The 20,801-nt window shown below is 37.6% G+C and overlaps 1 protein-coding gene across 1 annotated transcript in view; it reads right to left on the bottom strand.

The window, feature by feature from the left end:
• MEOX2 (mesenchyme homeobox 2) overlaps positions 1-19,754 on the bottom strand; it is a 168,975-nt gene extending 149,221 nt beyond the window's left edge. Inside the window, exon 1 of the mRNA XM_018075860.2 lies at positions 19,700-19,754. The gene's annotated coding sequence lies outside the window, so the exon portion shown is untranslated. The remainder of the gene's footprint in view (positions 1-19,699) is intronic.
• Between the last annotated feature and the right edge of the window lie 1,047 nt (positions 19,755-20,801).

The raw sequence follows: 20,801 nt of genomic DNA, 5'->3' as shown, positions 1-20,801 counted from the left end.
GTAATTTAAGCCCTTGCTACAGCTATTAAATCATTGCCAAAAAGTGGGGAAAAACTGCCAACCTTATGTGCAAATTATGAAGTGTGTATATTCACGAGATTCTGCCTTATTGACAGAAATAAACTCTTTTTGAAATAGAATAATTTAGATAGCTGATTTCTTTATATGAATTTATTTTACCTTGCAGGCGTCATCCATTTGGGCAGGATATTAACTTTTCAATCAGTGATCTTTTTCACAACACTTCTTAAAATTATATTTTTGTATGGAGTACCAGCAAGAGAAGCTCTGTATGAACTTACCCCAAGAAAAAGTTTACAATGCCTGACAATACGCCAAATATTTCAATAGGTGCAGAGTATACAGGCCCCTGGCTTTGAGTTAGAACTACACGTCCCAACTCACAAAATAGCACAGAGATGCATGCAGAATTTGACAGGTCTAGGGTTTAAACCTCAGGCAGACAGGCAAGCAGCCAACTTTTCAAGAACTACCTCAGGCTGCCATAGATCTCCTAGCTCTCAGTCTGGACCTTTTGTCAACCACTGGATCATTCCTCTTCTCTAGTAGTTACTGTTCTAACAGAATGTCTTGGGCAATTCCTCTCGACATTCTTCTCACTCTTTTAAGCCCACTCTTTAATTTCACCCTCTCTACAGGATACAGCTCTCCCTCATTCACCCACTCTGGGAAAAAGAGATGAGTTTGAGACTTTCCAGCCTTACAACACATTTCTTTCTCAAACTTACAACATTCAGACCTATTTATCTAACCTACTACAGTTTAACAATCATGACATGTAGTGTAAGTGTTGCCAGGGATGAACAGGATTACTAAATAGGGAGGAAAAGGAGCTTGTTACTTTTTCTTAATGTGTTCTCAGATAGGGGCAAAATACGAGCAGTTCTACACCTGGAAATGATCCTGCACCACACCGCTCTCCTACCTCATCACCATCTCAACTCTGCACTCAGTTTAAAGGACTGCACAGGCTGTGACTGTCACAGGATCTTCTAAATTTTGTAATGGAAGCATTCTCTGGAAAGACTTTACTATTATTTTTCCAATAAAAAGTAACCAAATGGAATATGCTCATAGAAAGTGAAGTGCTCCCCTCCTACTCCCCACCCACCCCCCCTTTGGCCATAAAACAGTTGTTTATTTTAGAAACAACTGTCAGTTGTTTATTTTAGAAAAAAAACTAGTTTACCACAAGTCATTTGTAAAGCCAAGACATAGTTCAGATTTCAAAAGTTGTAGGAAGTTTTTGGTATTTATTTCCACAATTCCCATAAAAGCTTTGATACTTGTATACATTTTTCCTCTTATTTCTTGTTATTAAACAAAAGCAATGGCATAAGAAGTTGTTAAAGGTTCAGCTCATAAGACCTTAAACACTTTTATACCTAAAAAAAGGTAAAAGAAATTTAAACATTGACAAAGTGAGAAAACATTGATAGTGTGTTTTACCAGTGTCAATCCTAAGAGAGTTTTCATTTGTTCCACTGAGAAAAACGCATTTCCCCATCATCCTTTCTTAGTTTTAACACATTTGCTAAGAGGATTTTTTTCATACTAGAAATCAATCTTCATTTTTCTTCTACAGTCCACTGTAACTACACCTTTATTTAGTATCCTGAATTAGTCTGTATGACAGCCAAGGAGCACTAGTCTCATGAAGAGGGTTTGTTTGTTTGGTCGGGGTTTCTTTGGCAGATTCCAAAAGATATAAGTGCATCCTAAAATTTGTCTTACTAACAAATTTATATGACAACAGATCTGAATTGATGCTGTTTATGCCACATAGTGACCAGAAGTTGTTAGATAAATAAGACTAAATCAAACAAAAGAATCTGAAAGAAGGGTGAAAAAATTAAATGTATAAGGTGGCTGGTGGGCCAAGAATAAGGTACAATGGCTATATCTACACTAGTAATTTAAGCATGCCTATGCTATCACAATGATTCTGATAGCCGTCATGTCCTGGACTGTGACCATTTTATTAAATTATCTTACTCTGCAAGCATAGGACTGCACAAACATCCAATCTGGCAATGGTCACTGTGCTCAGAATTTGTTTGGCAGTGCTAAGCGGCACAGGCCTAAACACATGCAGGGGCAGTTGTAACAATTTAATAGTCTAATGGATCAAAGAACATTGTCTTGACTTACTAGTATGGATGCAGCCAGTGAAGCCACATTGATCATTAATAAGAGATGCACAACGTCACCCTTCTGATATTGTGGAAAACACTAGCAGTGTTTCAGAGACAGCCCATTGCATTACTAGCTTTCTATCTTCTCTTTATTTAGTATATTCAGGGGAAAGGGGAGTCAATGGAAAGTTGTCTGAACTGATGGAATCATTGGAAAGTAAACAATAAAAAAAGAAAGCAGAATTGAAACACAAGTTAAAGATGTCACTTTCCAGTCTTCTCCAGGGCTGGCCTGGAAAAGGTTATTTTTAGGATTATCTTTGTATTCCTGTGTAGTACTTGCATACCTTTGCTGCCTTTACAGTTATATATTAAATGTATAGGTACAAATACAATATATAGGTTTCTTAGGCATTCCTTTGCACTCAAGGTCATGAGTTTTCTTAGTTATCTCCAAAACTTTTTTTATTTGAGATTATGATAGGACTTGAGTAGAAATACCTTTTCTTCCTTTTAAATTTTTATCACAAAGTAGATTTAGCAAAAGTCATTTTACTGGTTAGCAACGAAAGTAATGAAACATTTAAACTTATGGTTATATCATTTGGAATATATACTTCAGGGCTGTGACCTTACAGCTGGAAAATATAGAACTAGTTTTACTCCACGAGCATTTGTCCAAACATTTTCTTTCATTTTGATCCAAATACTTTCACACCCACTGAGTTAGTCTTTGACTTTCAGGTTCGAGCAAACTGAAAATTTCAATCAGCTCTTCAGCTACAGTAAATTGGTGTAGCTTAACAATGGGACAAAACACTGACTTCAATGGAGCTAAACCAATTAACACCGGGTGAGGATTGAATCCTGATCAAATTGAAACTCAATTGGAATTGCTGTACTTCACCTGGTGTTTATTCACACCTCACATCAAAACCATGCAAAGCTATGAATTTTGCATGATTCTGATCCAAAGCCACACACCATATATGCTTAAAATTGAGTTCAGGTCATTCGGGAGTTGCATAATGCTAGCGAATCTTTTGATAAATATGGTTTGTGTTACTAGTTTGTAACAAAACTCCACACCAGGTGACTTTTGTGTGGTCTGGTGTTTCATTGTGAACATTTTGCACTGCTCTAATGAAACATGATTTCTAAGACAACTAAGGGGTAAAAAAAGTTTCTATTCAAGGTTTTACTCACAAGTTCTGCAATATGCACATAAACTGTGCCCACAACATTCAACTCCTGATGGCTAAAATTTGAAACCTATTAAAAGCACTTAAATAATGTTGGTGTGATCTTCTAGAGGTTCTGTACAACGGACTGCAACTCTCATTATCAGTAGAACTGCAACTCCAACCACTGTGCCTTGGATCTTTACATAGCCTGGGACTTCATCAGAGCTTGTCAAGGTATTGAGACTAGCTTTTCAGAGGTATTTATCAAAAAATTATCTGAACGGGCTGGTGGCCGGCCATCTAGGCAAGATCCCGTGTAGAGCTGGTCTCTTTACAAAGAGACAGGAAAGACTCCATATGAAGAGCTCACCCAGCATTGCCCAAAAAGTGACACACTGACAGGAGCCATCTCATTCTCCCTGGAGTTTTGGTGGCAGTCACGCCTCCGGGCATGTGAGATCACAAGCCTGGAACATAAGATTGTTTAACCCAGACAGAAGTATTTGCATATGCTCACACATTTATTGCATGTTCATAAGGCTGCTGCCTTGTCTTTTCCATGCAACAAATGTGTATATCATATGCAGAGCAGGCCAGATGCCTCCAAGAAGCTTTGCACTTCCTGTATTTGCCCTGGACAGCTGATTTGTGCATGTGTGGTAGATTTGATATGCACAAGCAAAATGCACATCTGGGATTCCTGGATTGCTCAGGGTAAAATTTTCAGGTAGAAAAAGAAGATATAACAAGGACAATTGTGACAAATGGTAGACTTATGCTAATGAGGCTTACAATATTGCTTACAAGCTCTTTCACTGCACTCTGTGGAAAACAACAACAAGGGTGAGTATTCCCATCCAGATGACTCCATGTGGTGGGCAACAAAAAATCCCTTGAAGTGAGGTGAATATAATATGTGGAAGCTGCCCCACGGTGCTGTACTCTAAAATATATGCTCCTATATTATATGTTGGCTTGTCATGCTGAGCCTTCCAGAAGAGATCACAGAATCACAGAATATGGTGAGTTGGAAGTGACCCACAAGAATCTTCAAGTACAACTCTTAGCCCTGCACAGGACACCTCCAAGAGTCACACCATGTGCCTGAGAACATTGTCCAAGTGGTTCTTGACCTCTGCCAAGATGAGAGAGGAAGGTATTATTTGAACTTCTGATGAAGCTTTGGAGGAAGATGAATAATTATCTGCTCAGAGATAGGCAGGTACAGCAATACAAACAACAGAAATACTAGCCACATGGAAAAACTAAAGTGTACAGTGAGAGGGCACCTGAACTTAGGCAATTCTAGAGTTAGATGGCATTAAGGAAGAGAGAATCTCTAGGTTTCATGTGCCTCAGTTCCATGCAAGAAATTCCTTAATCTTTTGTTGAATGTAGCCTACACGGGGTAGGATTTCAGAAGAGCTAAGGTACCAATAATTTCAGCTTGGAAGATCCTTAGACTTCCGAACTTTTGTTGCTGTGCCTTTCCCAAAACACCACCATGGTAACATGGCTGAGACATGCAGGATCTGTTTGTACTTGGATCTCACTAAGCCACTTCAGTTTAGCATTGCTTTCTAAAACACATAATCTGGCATAAGACAGAACTCCTCATAAGGCACAGCACCAAGACCGTATTCTTAAAAATCCTTGTTGTGAGACAAAATGTTATATTTTATTTATAGTTCAATGTTCATAGTACTCCCAAAGTAGAGCGAAATGCTTTCTTAATCTATAAAACCTTGAATTTATGTATTCCATCTTTTAGCAAAGTGGCAAGCTATGAAAATTCTGCACATTCCCATTTCTTAATTTAAAGATGTATCAACATGAGGTTCGTTAGATGAGAACAGATACCCAAACAGTTGCGTTACTCCCCAGCTACCCAACTGCCGGGAAAGGGCAAACCGAAGGAATGAGTCCACAGACTTCTGCTCTCCAGTGCCTTTCAAATAAGCCTGTGTGGCTCCTTTAACAGGATTTTCAGAAATCTTTTGTATCTTTGAGAATCTTGTCCTTAGGACCCCTATGTCCATCACATCCTGGCATTCAGGGGCTTTAAGTGGAAGCACTCACATCCTGACTTATACACTGATTGGTTCCATTTATGACAATACTTGGAAAATCTCTAGTGATGTGACCATTGGATAGATTGGATTAGCATTTTCCTACAGGGAAGCAGCATGCTTCTTTATTCAGTATAAGGGCTTACTGCTGGCATGACTCTTTAGGCATGAAGACAAGAATGTATTATAATAACAATGGTACAGATGCCTGAACAAAACATTATATACGTCACTCATTTCTCTTGAAAGTATCTCATGCTCTTTGGATTGTAGCCATGTTGGTACTTGACTGTAACTTCTATTTGTTTCACAGAAGAAAGTGATGCAGAAACTGGAAGACAACAAGATAAAAATAGTTAAGCTTTTCCCACTGGAAATTTCAAAATGTGAGAGAATGCATAGAACACTTCCTCCATCCCTTGGAAAGATGAGTCCTGTTATTGTCAGCACAAACCCCGACATCTTCTTCTGTTGTCTAGCATAAAATACTTCTCTGGGTTGAAATTACTTGATGAAAATGTTTCATTTTCCAAAGTCTTTCTATTTTGGGTCTTCAATCTGTCCATTTACAGAGCAGAAGAGCCTTAACTTTTTAAATTTTTTGTTTGGTTAGTTGTTGTTCGTTTGGGTTTTTTGTTTTTTTGCATAGTACACTGTTTAATTTTACTCAGGCTACATCCCTTCCCAGTCTCATAAAAAGGTTTACATACAATAGATCACAGAGATCATAAACTAAAGACTAAAGACTAAAGACCTACACAGTGCTGTTGAGATAATCCTTTGTGCTCTGCACATACCGGTGCTGTGTAATATTTGAGGAAAAGCACAATAAACTATTTCAGACATCTGTTTTTAAGGTTGCAGAACACTACGATGTAAAAAGCAGATGCTACAAAGCACTCAGATTTCCAGCAGTTTCAAATGATACTGAGTATTCAGTGGAGAGCACCAAATTGAGTAAGGGCTCTCCCAACTGACAACAGTAGCACAATGTTAAATGAGACAGATTCTCATGCTGCCAGTATGTTGTACTGTCATGATTTCTTTGCTCTCCATGTGATGAAATAGGTGGTAAGTGAAGTTTGACAACCATGCATTTGCCTTATCATATTCGCTGTTAATTCCACTATTAGGTACTATATCAGATTTCAATGCCCTGTTTCAAAGAGCATAGGATCTGCTTAATAGAATTTACACTGCTATCTCATCAGAGAGCATAAATTCCCAATAAAACTGCTTACTACAGCTATAGTTTGGTGATTTCTTCCAATATATTATATACTTTATCAAAAACCAATTCAGGGATCATGTCATAGTGAAGCTGAGACAAAGCAGCTTTCAGGCAGCTGCTCAGCATTGCTCCTTCTGCCTTGTTTTCTTTTCCCTAAATGAAAGGAAACAAAAGTTCCAGTTTGTTCTCCAAACTGCCTGCCCACAGCACAGTATCCTCCATTGCAGTCCAAAAGCATAACGGCCATCAGTAACATAGCTGGGCTTTGGTGAAAACAAATGCTTCACTAAAGTACCTTGTTCGTTCCAGGCAAATAAACCAAATGCATTACATCACCTGTACTACTTGTGGCAGTCACTCAAATTCTCTCTCTTCTTGTGTAAGATGTTTAAAAAGACCTCTCCAAGTTCAAATCTGCAGATTCTGAAGAATGCATTGAGGTGAGGATAAATTTGTATTTTTAATTTTAAATTTGTATTTTAATCCAAATCTCCTCTTTAATGAGGAGAACTCTAGACCTTTCAGCTCCAAGAGCCTTTTACACAGTTCAAAAATGCTCATTCATTTGCTACCACGTTCTGCCATCTTTTTTATACTCTGGACCCGAAGTTGGTGCATCATGACAAAGACTGTTGCAAAGTACTCCAGGACTTCATGAAGGCACTCTACTACCTACAAAGCAAAGATATTCTTCCTAGTACGTGTCTTAGTAGTGGGCTTCCAGCCAGAGCTCTGCATAGTGATCTTGAAGCACTTCAGATTCTAGCATGGAAACATTTGGGGGGGTTGTATCTGTTAGTTTTTTTGTTTGGTTTTTTTTTTCTTAAAGGCTTCTAAAGTATATTCTTGAAAGAGGGTCTGTCTTATGCTTTCTTGTACTCACAGGAAGTAGATAAAGCACTAAAACCTAGCAAAATAAAGCAGTAATCACCATACACCTAATCAGATGAAAAACATATTGCATTCTTTTCTCTTAGTTATCAGGAAAAACCTGCCAGCGTCTCTGTTTGTGCTATAAGTTGTCAGTCAACAGCTGTTAGCAAGCTAGATCATGGGAAGCTAAGGCTCTGCCCTACAGATTGTAATCCTTCAGCTGAGGCACCTAACTACATCCTAAGTAATAATGTCTGAAGCCTTGGCTTGGTTCACGCTTGTTCTGGAGCAGGTAAGTATGAAACTAACATATCAAATGAGCCCAGGTCACGGCAATACCCTGGGGAGTTTGCTCATGAATAAGAGTGTATTTTACAACCTGCTCTCAGGGCTTGTCTTCTCAACAATTAATTTACTTGGAACTTTAAAAAAGATTTCAGTATGAGTTTTTCTCTGATCAAACTTACCACCAGTAAGACCTGTTTTGATGAAAAGGTAAGGATAATCCAGATGTCTTCTTAACAGAGGACTACCCTGAAAAGGATCCAAAGTCTTTATGACCAATTATGGTCAAAGAAGCTTTTGTTTTGATAGTAGCAGGTTTGACAATATCTGTCTCCAGAAGGAGGATGTAATGTTTCCTATATGACATACCTTCTGTATTGTGTCTTGTTTTCCTGTGTTCTCCCTTTTCAGGTTCTATTTGGCTCTCAAATATTTTCTTGGGTGATATCCTTTTTTTTTTTCCATTGCTTTTCGTCCTTAGAATAGCAGATCATTTATACTATGTATTTGAAAAATGTTGCTTTTATAGATGTTCATGCTCCTGTGCTAAGGAGCATGAAAATTAAACTACCAGTCTCACAGAACTGATAATAAAATGTAAAGGACTCAAATATCCAACTGAAGTGAAAAAAATCTACTAAATAAACCTTAGATATTTGGCACTAGGGTTTTCTTGCTCAGTATAAGTACATCTAGCTCTAATGATGCACAGTTCACCACGAGTATTCATATACATGAGACAAGGCATAGGAATCTAGGTTTTCTTTGTTCTACATTCTAGGTATTTTATATTTGTATAGTTCATACATACCCAGAGAAAGGACAGGAAAGAAGGGTGATTACCTACATATTCTGGAAGGGGAAAGTCAAATATACCCAACTCCTGCCAGGAGAAACTACCTCTGCTGTGCCCAGAGGAGGTGCTGCAGTTCCCCTGTGGCTGCTGAGCAATCATTACCAGATGGAAGGAATTAGTTATTAAGACTGGCATGAGAAAGGAGCAGAGGCCGTGCCCAGCACCCAAAACATGCGTAGCTATCAAAGCATCTCAGTACAGTTCTGTCTCTGCAGGGTACATTCCAGGTACACAAACACTTCACAAGGCAATGGAAGAAAATCCACATGCTGCAGGATGCCTTTCAAAGTTCATGTGTGTCTTTTCCTTGGAAAAGAGCTTGTTTCTTCTCTACATTACAAGCACCTCAAAATAGGTAAGCTTTTACCACTATATGAGTATCAGAGCAGATAAAGCCTTTATGTAAGCAGAGAAAAGAGAAGGGGCACACAGCCACATGGATTCAATCATACCATGAGTTAGTTGTATATGCCATCCCACCAGAGATTATGGTTGGATCTCTAAAACATCTCTACCCATGTAATTAGTTATCTGTCTGATTGCACTCCGTACAGTGGTCTGTGCTGAGTGGGAATCCTCTTCTTTACACAGCTGAAATCACTAATTCATTTGGAGGCAAATATGGATACCTCAGCAAAGATAGTGGTTTGTAAACCAGCAGAGGTGAATACATACCTCTGACAGTAATCATTCTGCATGAAGCAGACTCACATGGATGGGAGTTATTAGCAGTTCATTTCTGTTTGAGAACCTGATTAGTCAAACAAAGCTGCAATAAGGCTCTTTGGTGCTTGGGCACCACTTCCTACCATGGCCTTGGGACCCTGCCCTGACTTTCTTCCTGGCATAGCCAGACTTCCCCTGGCATACTCGACCTTTTGAATGACTGGCAAATTCTTCCAGATGTTCCCACTAGAGCTGTCACAGCCCAGAAACCTGGGCAGCACCAATAGCATATGAGACTCAGGCACGTTTGTACCCAGATGGCATCCTTTTTTTATTGCTTTAAGGAACACTTCTATTGAAAGAACACATTTGTAGGAATCAAGTTTCATTTCTGAATAATTACATATATTAAAATGAACTGAGTAAATGAATTCCAATGAATAATTCAAGCAGCTGTAATATTTGAATCTATAATCTGCCAGAGTGCTATATGATCTTAATTCCATTTGATTCCTGAGAGGAAGTGCCTTACAAGCACTGGTACATAAAGTTGTCTCTAAACACAGACACCATCCATCGTAAACGTTTAATGTCCAATCATGAATTACAGCACCTGTTTTAAGTGATCAGCTACTAAAGGATGTATAAAAAAAGGAGGACGGAAATAGGGGTTTCTTTCAAGGAAGATTATTTCCTGCTGTTGAATTTCTACATCTCAATAAAGTGCCAAATTCAGTCTTTGTTCTTGCAGCATCTACTGTGCGTATACCTAAAAACTGAAACAAGGATCTTAGCACGTAATATCGGTTACAATACCGAATATTTCAACTTCATTTTGCATGCACAGTGATTTAAGGCCTTGACTATCTTACACAGATAATTATGTGATATATTACAAAACAGGGCCCACAAATCTTTGTTCCCTTTCTCAGTGTTTTTTTCATCAATCTTGTCTACTATTACAATTGGGTTTAGCATTCCTGATAATTTGAAATATGTCATTTTTATTGTACACACCCATATTCACCTGCAAAAAATATATTCTATGGATTTTCTGTGAAAAATTCACTCTAAGCAGGATAATACCTCCAGAGTTAAGTGACAGATAATGAATAATGAAGAGTCAGCAAAAAGTGGTTAAAGTCAGAGCCTTACTAAAAATAAATTTAATACAAAGAAAGGTAGAAATAATAGGATATAGCAGAGAAGGGGGGCAGGGGGAGCCTCACAGACTGTTTTGGAATGATTCACATGCAGAAAAATGGGGAAAAAATCACAGTGGATCTGTTTCTCAAGGAGTTTGGTCCAAGTCTCACTGGCAAGAGTGAAGAGGCAGACTTCAGAAATATGAAGCAAGGAGAAAGACATAAAAAAATGGAGTGAGGGGAAGGACTTTGTGCCACTTTTTCCTTTTGGCCTTTATATTCTACACACATTTTCCTTACCCTCACTCATAAGCATTTGTCTGGGGGAAATTTTGGGATTGGGAAGTGATCCATGAGAATGAAGCAGCTTGAAAAGCATTATTTTAGTCTGTGGAATAAGTAATACTTCAACCAAGTGAAGTAATGGAAACCACTTCACCCAAGTCATTTAAAATTGGACTGACTAAGGCACAGGAGATTATGCTGAAGGGAACAATTCTCCATTGGCAGGAGTATGGACAAGATGACTTAATAGATCTAGTGTCCACGTGCCAAATCCTGAGATCCGGATCCAGTTTTTATTACTCTATCCTTACTAAAGTTGAACTTCCATTCACTTTATTGAGAGCTCATTCTGACACAAGAAAAAAAAACAACAAAACTTCAGGATTTATGCAAAAGAATGTGAATAAAAACTACTTCCACCTAATTTTAAAACTTATTTCGTAATAATTATAAAATTTGAGTGCAAAAATAATGGATCTATATAGAGCAGTCCTTGAATTATTCCTAAGAGCCTGACCAGAAAAGTTATTGTATATCTAGTTTAATTGGTTAACACTCACCAGAATAAGTAAAAACCCTGCGGATCACTTGAAATATGTCTTTATGTGTATGTTATGCTGTTCCTGAAAATATCTGTGAATAAAATATCGTGACGAAAATTTAAGTATACCTTACCATTTAAGCATGGGAACAATATTAGAAGCTGTCATTAAAAAAAACACAATGTAAATATTAGCAACAGCATTTTTCCCTTTTCTTCACTAAATATCATTGTGGCATTTCAGCGCAAATAGCAAAAGGTTTAGGCTAAATGGAGTCCATTTTTTTTTGGAGAAATGTGTGTAAAGGAATCAAGGGCCTTCAGAGATTCTGCTAAATACTTATTTGTTTTACTTTTTAAACAAAATTGTACTAATTAAACCAAAATTAGTCCAGAAATGCTATTAACACATTTAAAATGAGAAATTTGAGGGTGCTCTGGGGACAGAGACATGTATTATGTACACAAAGCCTGGATTAGATGCAGTTAAATAGTTCCAATTTTCACTTCATTCCCATTCACACCAACACCTGTTGCCCACTTAGATTATTCCTGGCAAGGAAACAGTGAATGAATTCTCCCTGGCACACTATAGAACGATCACAGACAGAAAAATCACAGGCCATATTAAGTGTGCTGGGAAAAAAAAAATTCAGAAAGATAGCTGAGGTACCAAATTCTATATTTTGTAATACACCTCATTATGCATTATTAAAGTTAAAACTTCCTTATATGGATGAGAGGATTGAGAACTGTAGGACAGTGGAATTTCTTCCCTCCTAATAAAAAAGCCACAATAAAAGTTAGTTGTGGCCTTACTAAAAATTTTGACACCATAGTGAAAATTTTGAGAGCAGTTTTCTAATATTCATGTTTTTAGGAATTCTTGTTTATGTCTATACTGAGCATATGAAGGGATGAAATTTTTCTCATATCTTTCTGGAGTAAGGTTATTGCCCAAAACTACAGGGCTACAAAAAGTCTTGTGTGTTCCCAGAATGGGAAGAACAGAAACCTTATCTGATTATTTATTTTCTGGTTTTTTGTTGGTTTTCTTTTGGGTTTTCTTTCGGGTTTTCTTTCCTAGATGTACACAGAGGTTGTAGGAAACCTGGCATATCATATTTAAAACTATCATGAAACTGAAGTGAAACTCATTAGTGAGCACATATAGATATGAGGGAAAGAGCTGTGGTTGACCATGGGCATGGGGACCAAGGAGGGAAGACATGAAGATATAGATATTGTTTATGTTGTTTGATTGTATTAGTACTTCACAAAGACCAAAGCACGTATCAGGTCTCCCCTCGGGCTGTTCAAGCACAAGACAAAAAGAGTAATTGCTGCCAACAGAGCTTATGGTCTATACAACAAACTGCTGCAGTCCTCTCCAGCTTCAGCTATACCCTGTAGGTGCACCTGATTGCTTGGATCATTATTATTTTCAAACCAAATAAAATGTCTGTCTGCCTCTTTAGGTATGGAAGGCGCTGCTTTCACAGTATGCTTCATCTGGAACTGTATTTAAGTAAACTCAAGAGAACTCTATATAGGCAATACAAAATCATGTGAGATTTTTTTGTTGTTGTTTCAATAGACAGGACTTGAGTAATGTCAGGGTTTGTGGCTTTTATTTTATTTGGAGGGACTACTTTTTAACGGAAGCAGGAAGCAGTCCTTGGACACAGTAAGTCACAATGTATAAATAGCTCTACCGAGAGTATAACAAAGGCTCTTTTGTGCTCTTTTGCCAGCACAGCCAACCATATATGCAACTTAGTAACATAAAAATACTTCATCCCTACTTATGACACCGCTACCTCACAAAAAAATTACTAAGACATCCATTTAGAACTTCTATCAAAAGCACATTATTTTCTGTGCATTGCTTATGAGAAGTCATACAGAGGCTGCAATTATTTTCTTTAATAATTGTAGAGAAATACAAGAAATTTGTTGTTGTTTGATTATGAAGTAGAGCATACAGTTAGTTCATCTTGAATTGGAATACATTTGTGGAAATATGCTTCTCCATATGGTTTCATATTTATTTCTGCAAGGTGAATACAGTGACAGGATTTTTTCAAATTAGACTCCACGATTTTATATTAAATCAAAACCAGTGGAGTTCCTACTTAGCAAGCATTCTGGACCTCATTTTAAGCCATTTGAAGGAGGTCTGAAGTTTATTGGATTTTAAATACATCCTTTTCTCCATCAAGGGTCTTTTAAAGGATAGTTTAATCTGTCTAATTCACATTCAGGAATTTCATTTTACATGCCAGGCTCTGGGACTGTCATATCCTTCGGCTTTTCATTCTTATCAAACGTAATAAAGCAATCATATATAACCAGTAGGACGTATTTTTTGATTTTTATCCAAATGCCATTTTCAAATCCAATTTAGGTCATATAGGATGCCAATTTTGTACAGTTAAGAAGTTAGATGGGTTTTCCAAAGAAATATTATCAGTAGTAAGTATAAACATATGTCAGTTCACTAACTCTTTAAATAAAATATCCAGTACATCGGACTTCATTCCCTCCTACACTTTCAAATAGTACAATAGGTCTTATTTGAGGCTCTATAAGGTCCTGATACAAAAACTCCCCAAACCAGTGGAAATCATTGGCTTTGCTAGTGCGGTTTGTACTTGGGCAAACTCCAATACATCCAAATATTTTACTGAGTGGGCTTGATGACATTTTGAGATTCATGACAGATAAGGATCCTGTGCAGCCTATTCCAGCCACTGGTTAGAATGGCTTCCAGTGAAACATCCTCTAGCTGCTCCATAACTTGAAGAGTATTATATCCTACTTACATAGGTAAATTTGCCTATTGTCAGTCAATCATTCCATCTTCCTCTTCTCTCCTCTAAATATAACACTGCATTTTTACCTATCTAATAAAAGAAGCTTTTTCCCTTTTGGTCAAAAGCAATACAGCTTCTTCACACGGTGTCAATTTGCATTTCTTAATCACAAGTGGTTTTTTTCCCCCAGGTTTATGATAGAATTTAGGAAGTATTTTTTCTCCCTGTACTTTGAAATAAAAAGGTTCCTTTATTTCCAGCTTTAGGAGTAACCAGATCTAAACCCATGCTAATCCCTAAAGGCAAGTAAATTCTAAAAACTCCTTAGAAGTAGCACTAATGCTACCAATTACTTTCTTCCTCTGCTTAGTGTGATGCAAACTGATACAAACCAATCAAAGTGGGTTTGATTTCCCTCTGCAAATTAATTAGATGGCACCAAAAATTAGTAATATACCCAAACTGAATTAAATGCTAAGCATTTTAGTGCTGAGCATTTTATTCCTTGTACATACAGAATATTTCCAGATTAATAAAATATTCCTATATTTCTTAGGCTTAGTGAAAAAAATGAGTCTATCTTTAGTGGACCTTTGTATGCTAATGGGGATAGATGGGGATTCTGCCAAATCCAGTACACAACTCTCATTAACATAAGCCAGGTAAAGCTTCACTGTTAGCTATACTTAGGTAAAGGTTATACGGTAGAATTTCTTATCTCATGTACATGAATATGTTTGGACATAAGAAGGACAATCCCTCATTTCCTCAGTCTTCAAACAGAAGGAAAAAGAGGACTGACTTCCTGCTGGTTCTTCAAGCAATTGCTACGTCATTAAACCAATCTTTCTGATTTTTTCCAACCCCTTTTTTCTGCAGACAGACAACCATGCAGTATCCATTTGCTCATGAGCTTAGTCCATCCCATGGCTTATGCTGATAATGGAAGTAATTTAGAAGCCTTCACCACTTATTTTAAATTCAGGGATAGCATAATTATTCAAACATATAACAGCACTTCTCAACACTCTTTCAGATGAATGGAGCACAATTTTCAGTCTTAAATACATTAACATCCAAACATTCAAAAGCTTTCAAGCAACCATTTCTGTGGTCTTAAAGGAAAATGTGAATAATAACTCAGAGTGCTGAGCCCATCCCACTAACGTGGCCTTAAGTGAAGGACACCTCATGGCAGCCTTTTCCCTAGGGCAAACGAGAAAAGGGAGCAGGATTCAAAACACATTCCTGGCACTTTCAATAAGCAATTAATCTGCTCCCCCTTGAACAGTCAGCACACTAACCTTCATGCCAGCTCATTTATAGCAGCTGGTTGCTATGGTTCTCCACTAAAACCTTTGCTCACCTTTTACTGCTATAAGCCAAATCCTGCCTCCACTGACAGAGAGAAGGAAAGTAAGCACCCAGGTGATGCTCACCTGCTATTGCCCAGGTTTGCATGGAGGTGGGGAAAAAATATTTGCCTATCTCTAGGTCTATCCCAGTGAAAAGGGAATTGGGACAACCTAGTATCAAACTCCTTTCAGAGGCAATGTGTCAATATACATCAAAATCAAAGATATTGCAGTAAGTAAACATATGATCTGGACTCACATTGAGTGGTATGGAATCATCAACAAATATACAGGGCTAGAGAGATAGCTCTTCCCAAATATGTAACCTGGGATTTTCATATTGTACCTCCTGAATATCATAGTGTTTGGAAGGATTTATAGAACTGAATCCGTCGAGAAAGTGAACACATAGGTTTAATAGCAACCAATCATGAGTCAGATCAGAGAAACATGGAGACTTCCTTGAGATCTCAGAGTAGGCAGTCTCCATAGTTCCTGATTGTGTTTCCATCAGCTATAGTTTAGAAAATTTATATCACCTCCACCGGAACAGAAAATAAAAAAAATTCACTTCTGTATCTCACAAAATCCACACTTCAACGATCAAGTAAATAAGATTCATTTTACATTCACACTTTAGTTATTGTTATACAGCCAATAAAAACAAAATATGAAGCCCTACTGAAGAGTACTGATAGCATTTCTGAAGTGTCTAGGGAAATCTGCTGTCTATGAATGCTGCATAAATTCTGCCATTGTTTTCTGCAGTACTGCAAAAGGAGAACTTCCAAGTGTCATTCACAGCAGGAAATGCCTTCAGCCTACTTCTACGCACAACCAATAATTCTTAAGTTAATATCTGGTGGGCCCCTCCAAGCATTTAAAAATCATATGCTTTCTGCAGTCATCTGGTAAGGACTGTATGACCTACAAAAATTGGTAGCATGAATTGTGCCATCTCATAATAACCTGTTCTCATACTCTATCAGTGGTGCAAGTTGTGATTAGAAAAAAAGTAGCATACAGAGATTAAAATAGATGCTTTTCTTTTTGTTTTTTTCCTCTTTATTTGCAAAAGAAAAAAGTCCGACTCTGATCACTATCATCCTATTCCTGCTCCATCCTTCCTCAGATCCCTCAGTCATAAAGTGTTGATGTTATTCACTGAGATTTAGAATACAAGAATTTTTCTATTACACTTATCACTGCATTAAACTTGCTTCTCTTTCATAGGAAAGTTCCATCGTACCTATCTATCATATTATTTCCTATACAAGACCAGCTTTAAAATATCCCTGTATTTACAAACTTTTTATATGCCATAAGACGAAAAGAGCTGCACACATAGCATCAGGCCATGAATCCAGTCATTCTGTTAAAAATAGCCAATAAGGGATCTACAAAGAAATATGAAAAATAAGGCATAAGTAGCATGCTTATATATTCAAATTGATATATCAATCCAGACAGATGATAATGAAAGCTGCACTGACCATCTCATCGTCATCTTGTCCTCCAACTTTTTACACCTTTTAAGCTGGTCTATTTCTATTGCTCATATAAGTAGAACTTAAAGTGTTGAAGTGAATGGCTGTGACAATGTATGCTAGCTGAGGAAATCATTCTAAACTTTTAGCCACACCTCATTTAAGGTTAAAAAAACCACATGCTACCAAATAAATCTACTTGATGTTATGAAAAGTGTATTAGGAAGCCAAATTAGACAATTTCTAAAGTGTTTGGGTTTATTTTTTAAAGAAAGGTGCATGTTGGAAGATACTTCTATTTCTTAAAATCTGTGTTTTTCTATGAACTTTTGACAGTTCAAAGAAATACCAACACAAAAACCACAGAGTAAAAGACAGAACATTAAATTCTCATTGTAGTGTACACTAGAGTCATTTGGATGATTATGTGCAAAATGAATTTTCAAGCTACTGTGCTGTTCTTTAAATTTTAACATTAGCTTTGGAATAATGAATTTCAGAAGCAGACAATACCAACTCAGTTAGAAAGAGATTACCTTAAGTCTTCTTTATGAAAAACTAGGAAGAAGCAGGAACCTTAAGCTCACAGCTATGTCTGTTTTAACTGTGCTGACCCCGTTTCTGTTTCACTGCATTTGTGCAGAGAGCCTTGCTCCAATTTGAAAGGTCAGAGACTGGAGGAGCTATTCCTTATGGGCTGGATTCTTGTTTCTGGCTATTTGGTCATAGTACTCTTTAAATGTTCACCAAATAGACCTGGGTTTACATTTTTCGGATTCCATTCTTTTGAAAAGAAAGAGTTATTGTCTTTCAGTTCATAAGGCTAAAAAAGTCAAGTCGAAGTACATAAGTACAATTTCTCAGCATGTCTACTGTATCCTTATTTGTTCAATTTTTGAGTATTTGATTCAGCTCAAGCAGCCACCACTCCCAGTTCCTGAGCCTCAGCCAGGTCTCTCAGGCCCATTCACAATTCCAGCACTAACTTTCCATAATTATTTTATTTCCTTAATCTTCCCAATAGCTGGTTCGGCCCCAGGTGGGCCTCATTCCTCTCCAAGTTCAATAAGACAGTCTCTTACTCCCTCTGCTCTCCTGTCTCCTCCAATTTTGATTTTTGCTGGCAGCCTCACAGTATCTCCTCTTCTCTCTCTTATGCACACACAAAACCACACATGCATTAAAACAAAATAAAGAAAAACAATGGCAAGTTGCACTTTTCTGCACCTAGAAAGGAACAAAAACACGAAAAAAAATGGGTATGAGGGAGAAAAGAGGACCACAAAACTCTAAAGAAAAAATGGGGGGGAAAAAAGAAGAGTTTAAATATATCAGTAGCAAAACAGTGAAAGAAAAAAAAGAAAAATCTTGCTCATATATATAAAAATGAGAAAAAAAAAAAAAAGGAAGCTGTATTGGTGATGAGGAGAAGATATAAAAGTGCAAAACACCTTAAGCCCCAAATAATCTAAAGCTTCATATAGCCAATGCAGTTTCTACCTATCTATCCAAAATATCTATCTTTACAAGTGTTGAAAAAGATGGAAAAACATTTCAACCAGTTTCATCTTACTGTCTCAGTCTTAGCTTATCACATTTTATTCCCAAAGTTGAAAACGTTAAATGCTAGAGCCTTCCTTCAGCTTTTTCCACATGTTAACCTGGAGTGCAGTACATATAATTATGCAAGTGTAATGCTGCGTGCTACACCCTGGTGTAGTCTTCAGAGACTAAGTCTGTCGGCTGCAGCTTAAGAAACTATTTAAATACATGGCTGATTTAAAGCTCTGGCTGTGTCTAACCTGTGGAATACAGGCGTGCTTCCCAGCTCCTACAGCCGTGTGTGTGTGTGTGTGTGTGTGTGTGTCCCAGCTGCACCCTGGCTTCACATTAACTCCCTTCCACCCTCCAGCCCTGCACCCCAGTTTCCGGCCCAGCCAGGTCTCCCCCAGATGATCGGGGACATGGTTATGGCACACACCCCACCACTTAGACAGAGCCTCTGGGAGCCATCGAGTGTTATGTTTGCAGCAGCCTGAAGCAGAGCTTTGACTCTGGGTAATTATTTTGTGAGCTGAGCCTTGTACGAATATTGTTCACTACTAGTTTTGCTGTGAAAGAGCACATCTTTTCTCACTCTCTAAAGCAGAGATAAGTTTAGTTCATTTTTAAAAGAAATAACTTTAGCACCTTGTGCCATATTTAGGCAAAAGAATATGAGCACACAGCAGGGCCAGTCTGTTAAAAAAGGACACACTGGTTTGGTAAAAGCAACCAGAGTGCTCACATGGCCACACCACCATGTACTGCACTGGAAGTGTTCTCATAGGTGTCAGTAGTTCATGCTTGGCCATCTGTATTTTGTCAACAATAGCAATTCACTTTTTAATGAATGTTTAAAGTCTCAATTCCCCCAGGAGTAACAGCTACAGAGAGCATCAGCTATTGCTGAAAGAACAGGGATTCGAGGAATAAACAGAATATTGTAGAATGGCAAACGGGAACCAGTGACCTCATTACTCTGGAAAATGTCTCTTTTTGAACCAAAAGGAACTCTGACAATTGTAAAGGTTTAGCGTTGAACAATGGATTTTTGCAGAGATAAAGTGAAAGCAAAATTGAGCCCCCTGTGTACTTATGGCAGTTCTTTATTATGTGCCATATATTATCATGTTCTGTTGTGTTTTGCTGTATCGTTGTTGCACCTTTATTAAAGGTGGGTCAGAAATAAAACCCAGATGTAAACATACCTGCACTTCCAAGGCACTTGGCTTAAGCTAAGAACGTGGCAGCTGAAAGCCATCCTCAGCATGTTTTGTTCTAGAAAGTTTATATTCTTCTTTTAAAATGAAAAACAAGGGAAACATCTAAAATAGCACATAAAATCTTGCTGTTGTAAAATAATTATGTAGAATGTTGTTTCCTACATTTTAAAGGAATATAGCCATGCAGGTATGGGTAATCATTCTGACTTTAAAGAGGAGAGCAATTTTGCTCTCTAGTCTGCAGAATACTAAGAACACAGGACACATTCTTGTCCTTAAGTCAAGGGATTTCCTTTGTTTAGGCTTATTAGGTGAATTACAGACTGGTGTCTTGCAGACAGACAGTAAGGTCTGCATTGGATTACTGAGTTGTAGGACACAAAACCATATAAAGCAAGAGATGTCATTATTCCAACGACAATGGAAGAGAAAAATATCCACTGCTGACAGGCCTACTTACTCACAAGTCCATTGGTGTCAACATATATAGCAGTAGAGAGAGAATAGGTTAGGAAAGAGTTTGTTACATCTGGCTAAAAGGGAAGTGTGAGAGCTAAAGGGGAGAAAAATACTGTATGTCAATATTTGCCCTACTGAGGAACAGCAGACACATACTGTAATATGAAGGATACCACATAGAAAGAAGTAAGTAACCACATGTAGTATTTCAGCCCCGTGCCCCAGCTGCAAAACATTATTTGAAGTTATAATAGTTGCACAACTGTGGGAAGGTGAGGGTCATCCATTTTACATACATATTCAAATTAAGAATGCAGGGCTGCTGGTACAGAACAACAGCAACTATGTGGCCTCAAAGGTAGGAATGTATAGAAAGACAGTAAAAAATCTCTTTTGGAGGTGGAGGTGAACTTTTTCACTTCTATGTTGGTTGTGCATGGTTAAGCCTGAAGACGGAAACTGGTGAGCATCTTAGGCAATTAAAGTATGGATATACAGAAAATTCAAGAACTGAAATTTAAAAAAATCATGAAAAAAAAATTTGATTTACACCTAATTTAGGTGGTGACTAAATACCCCAAGTGCTCTCTTTTGCAATATTCAAATGTGTTTCTTGAATCACACATTT

Source organism: Manacus vitellinus, unplaced genomic scaffold, assembly GCF_001715985.3.
Source record: "Manacus vitellinus isolate BGI_N305 unplaced genomic scaffold, ASM171598v3 scaffold_3_pilon, whole genome shotgun sequence".
NCBI classification, from domain to species: Eukaryota; Metazoa; Chordata; class Aves; order Passeriformes; family Pipridae; genus Manacus; species Manacus vitellinus.
Note: the sequence above shows the minus strand (reverse complement) of the source record. Positions and strands in the feature narration are given on the sequence as shown.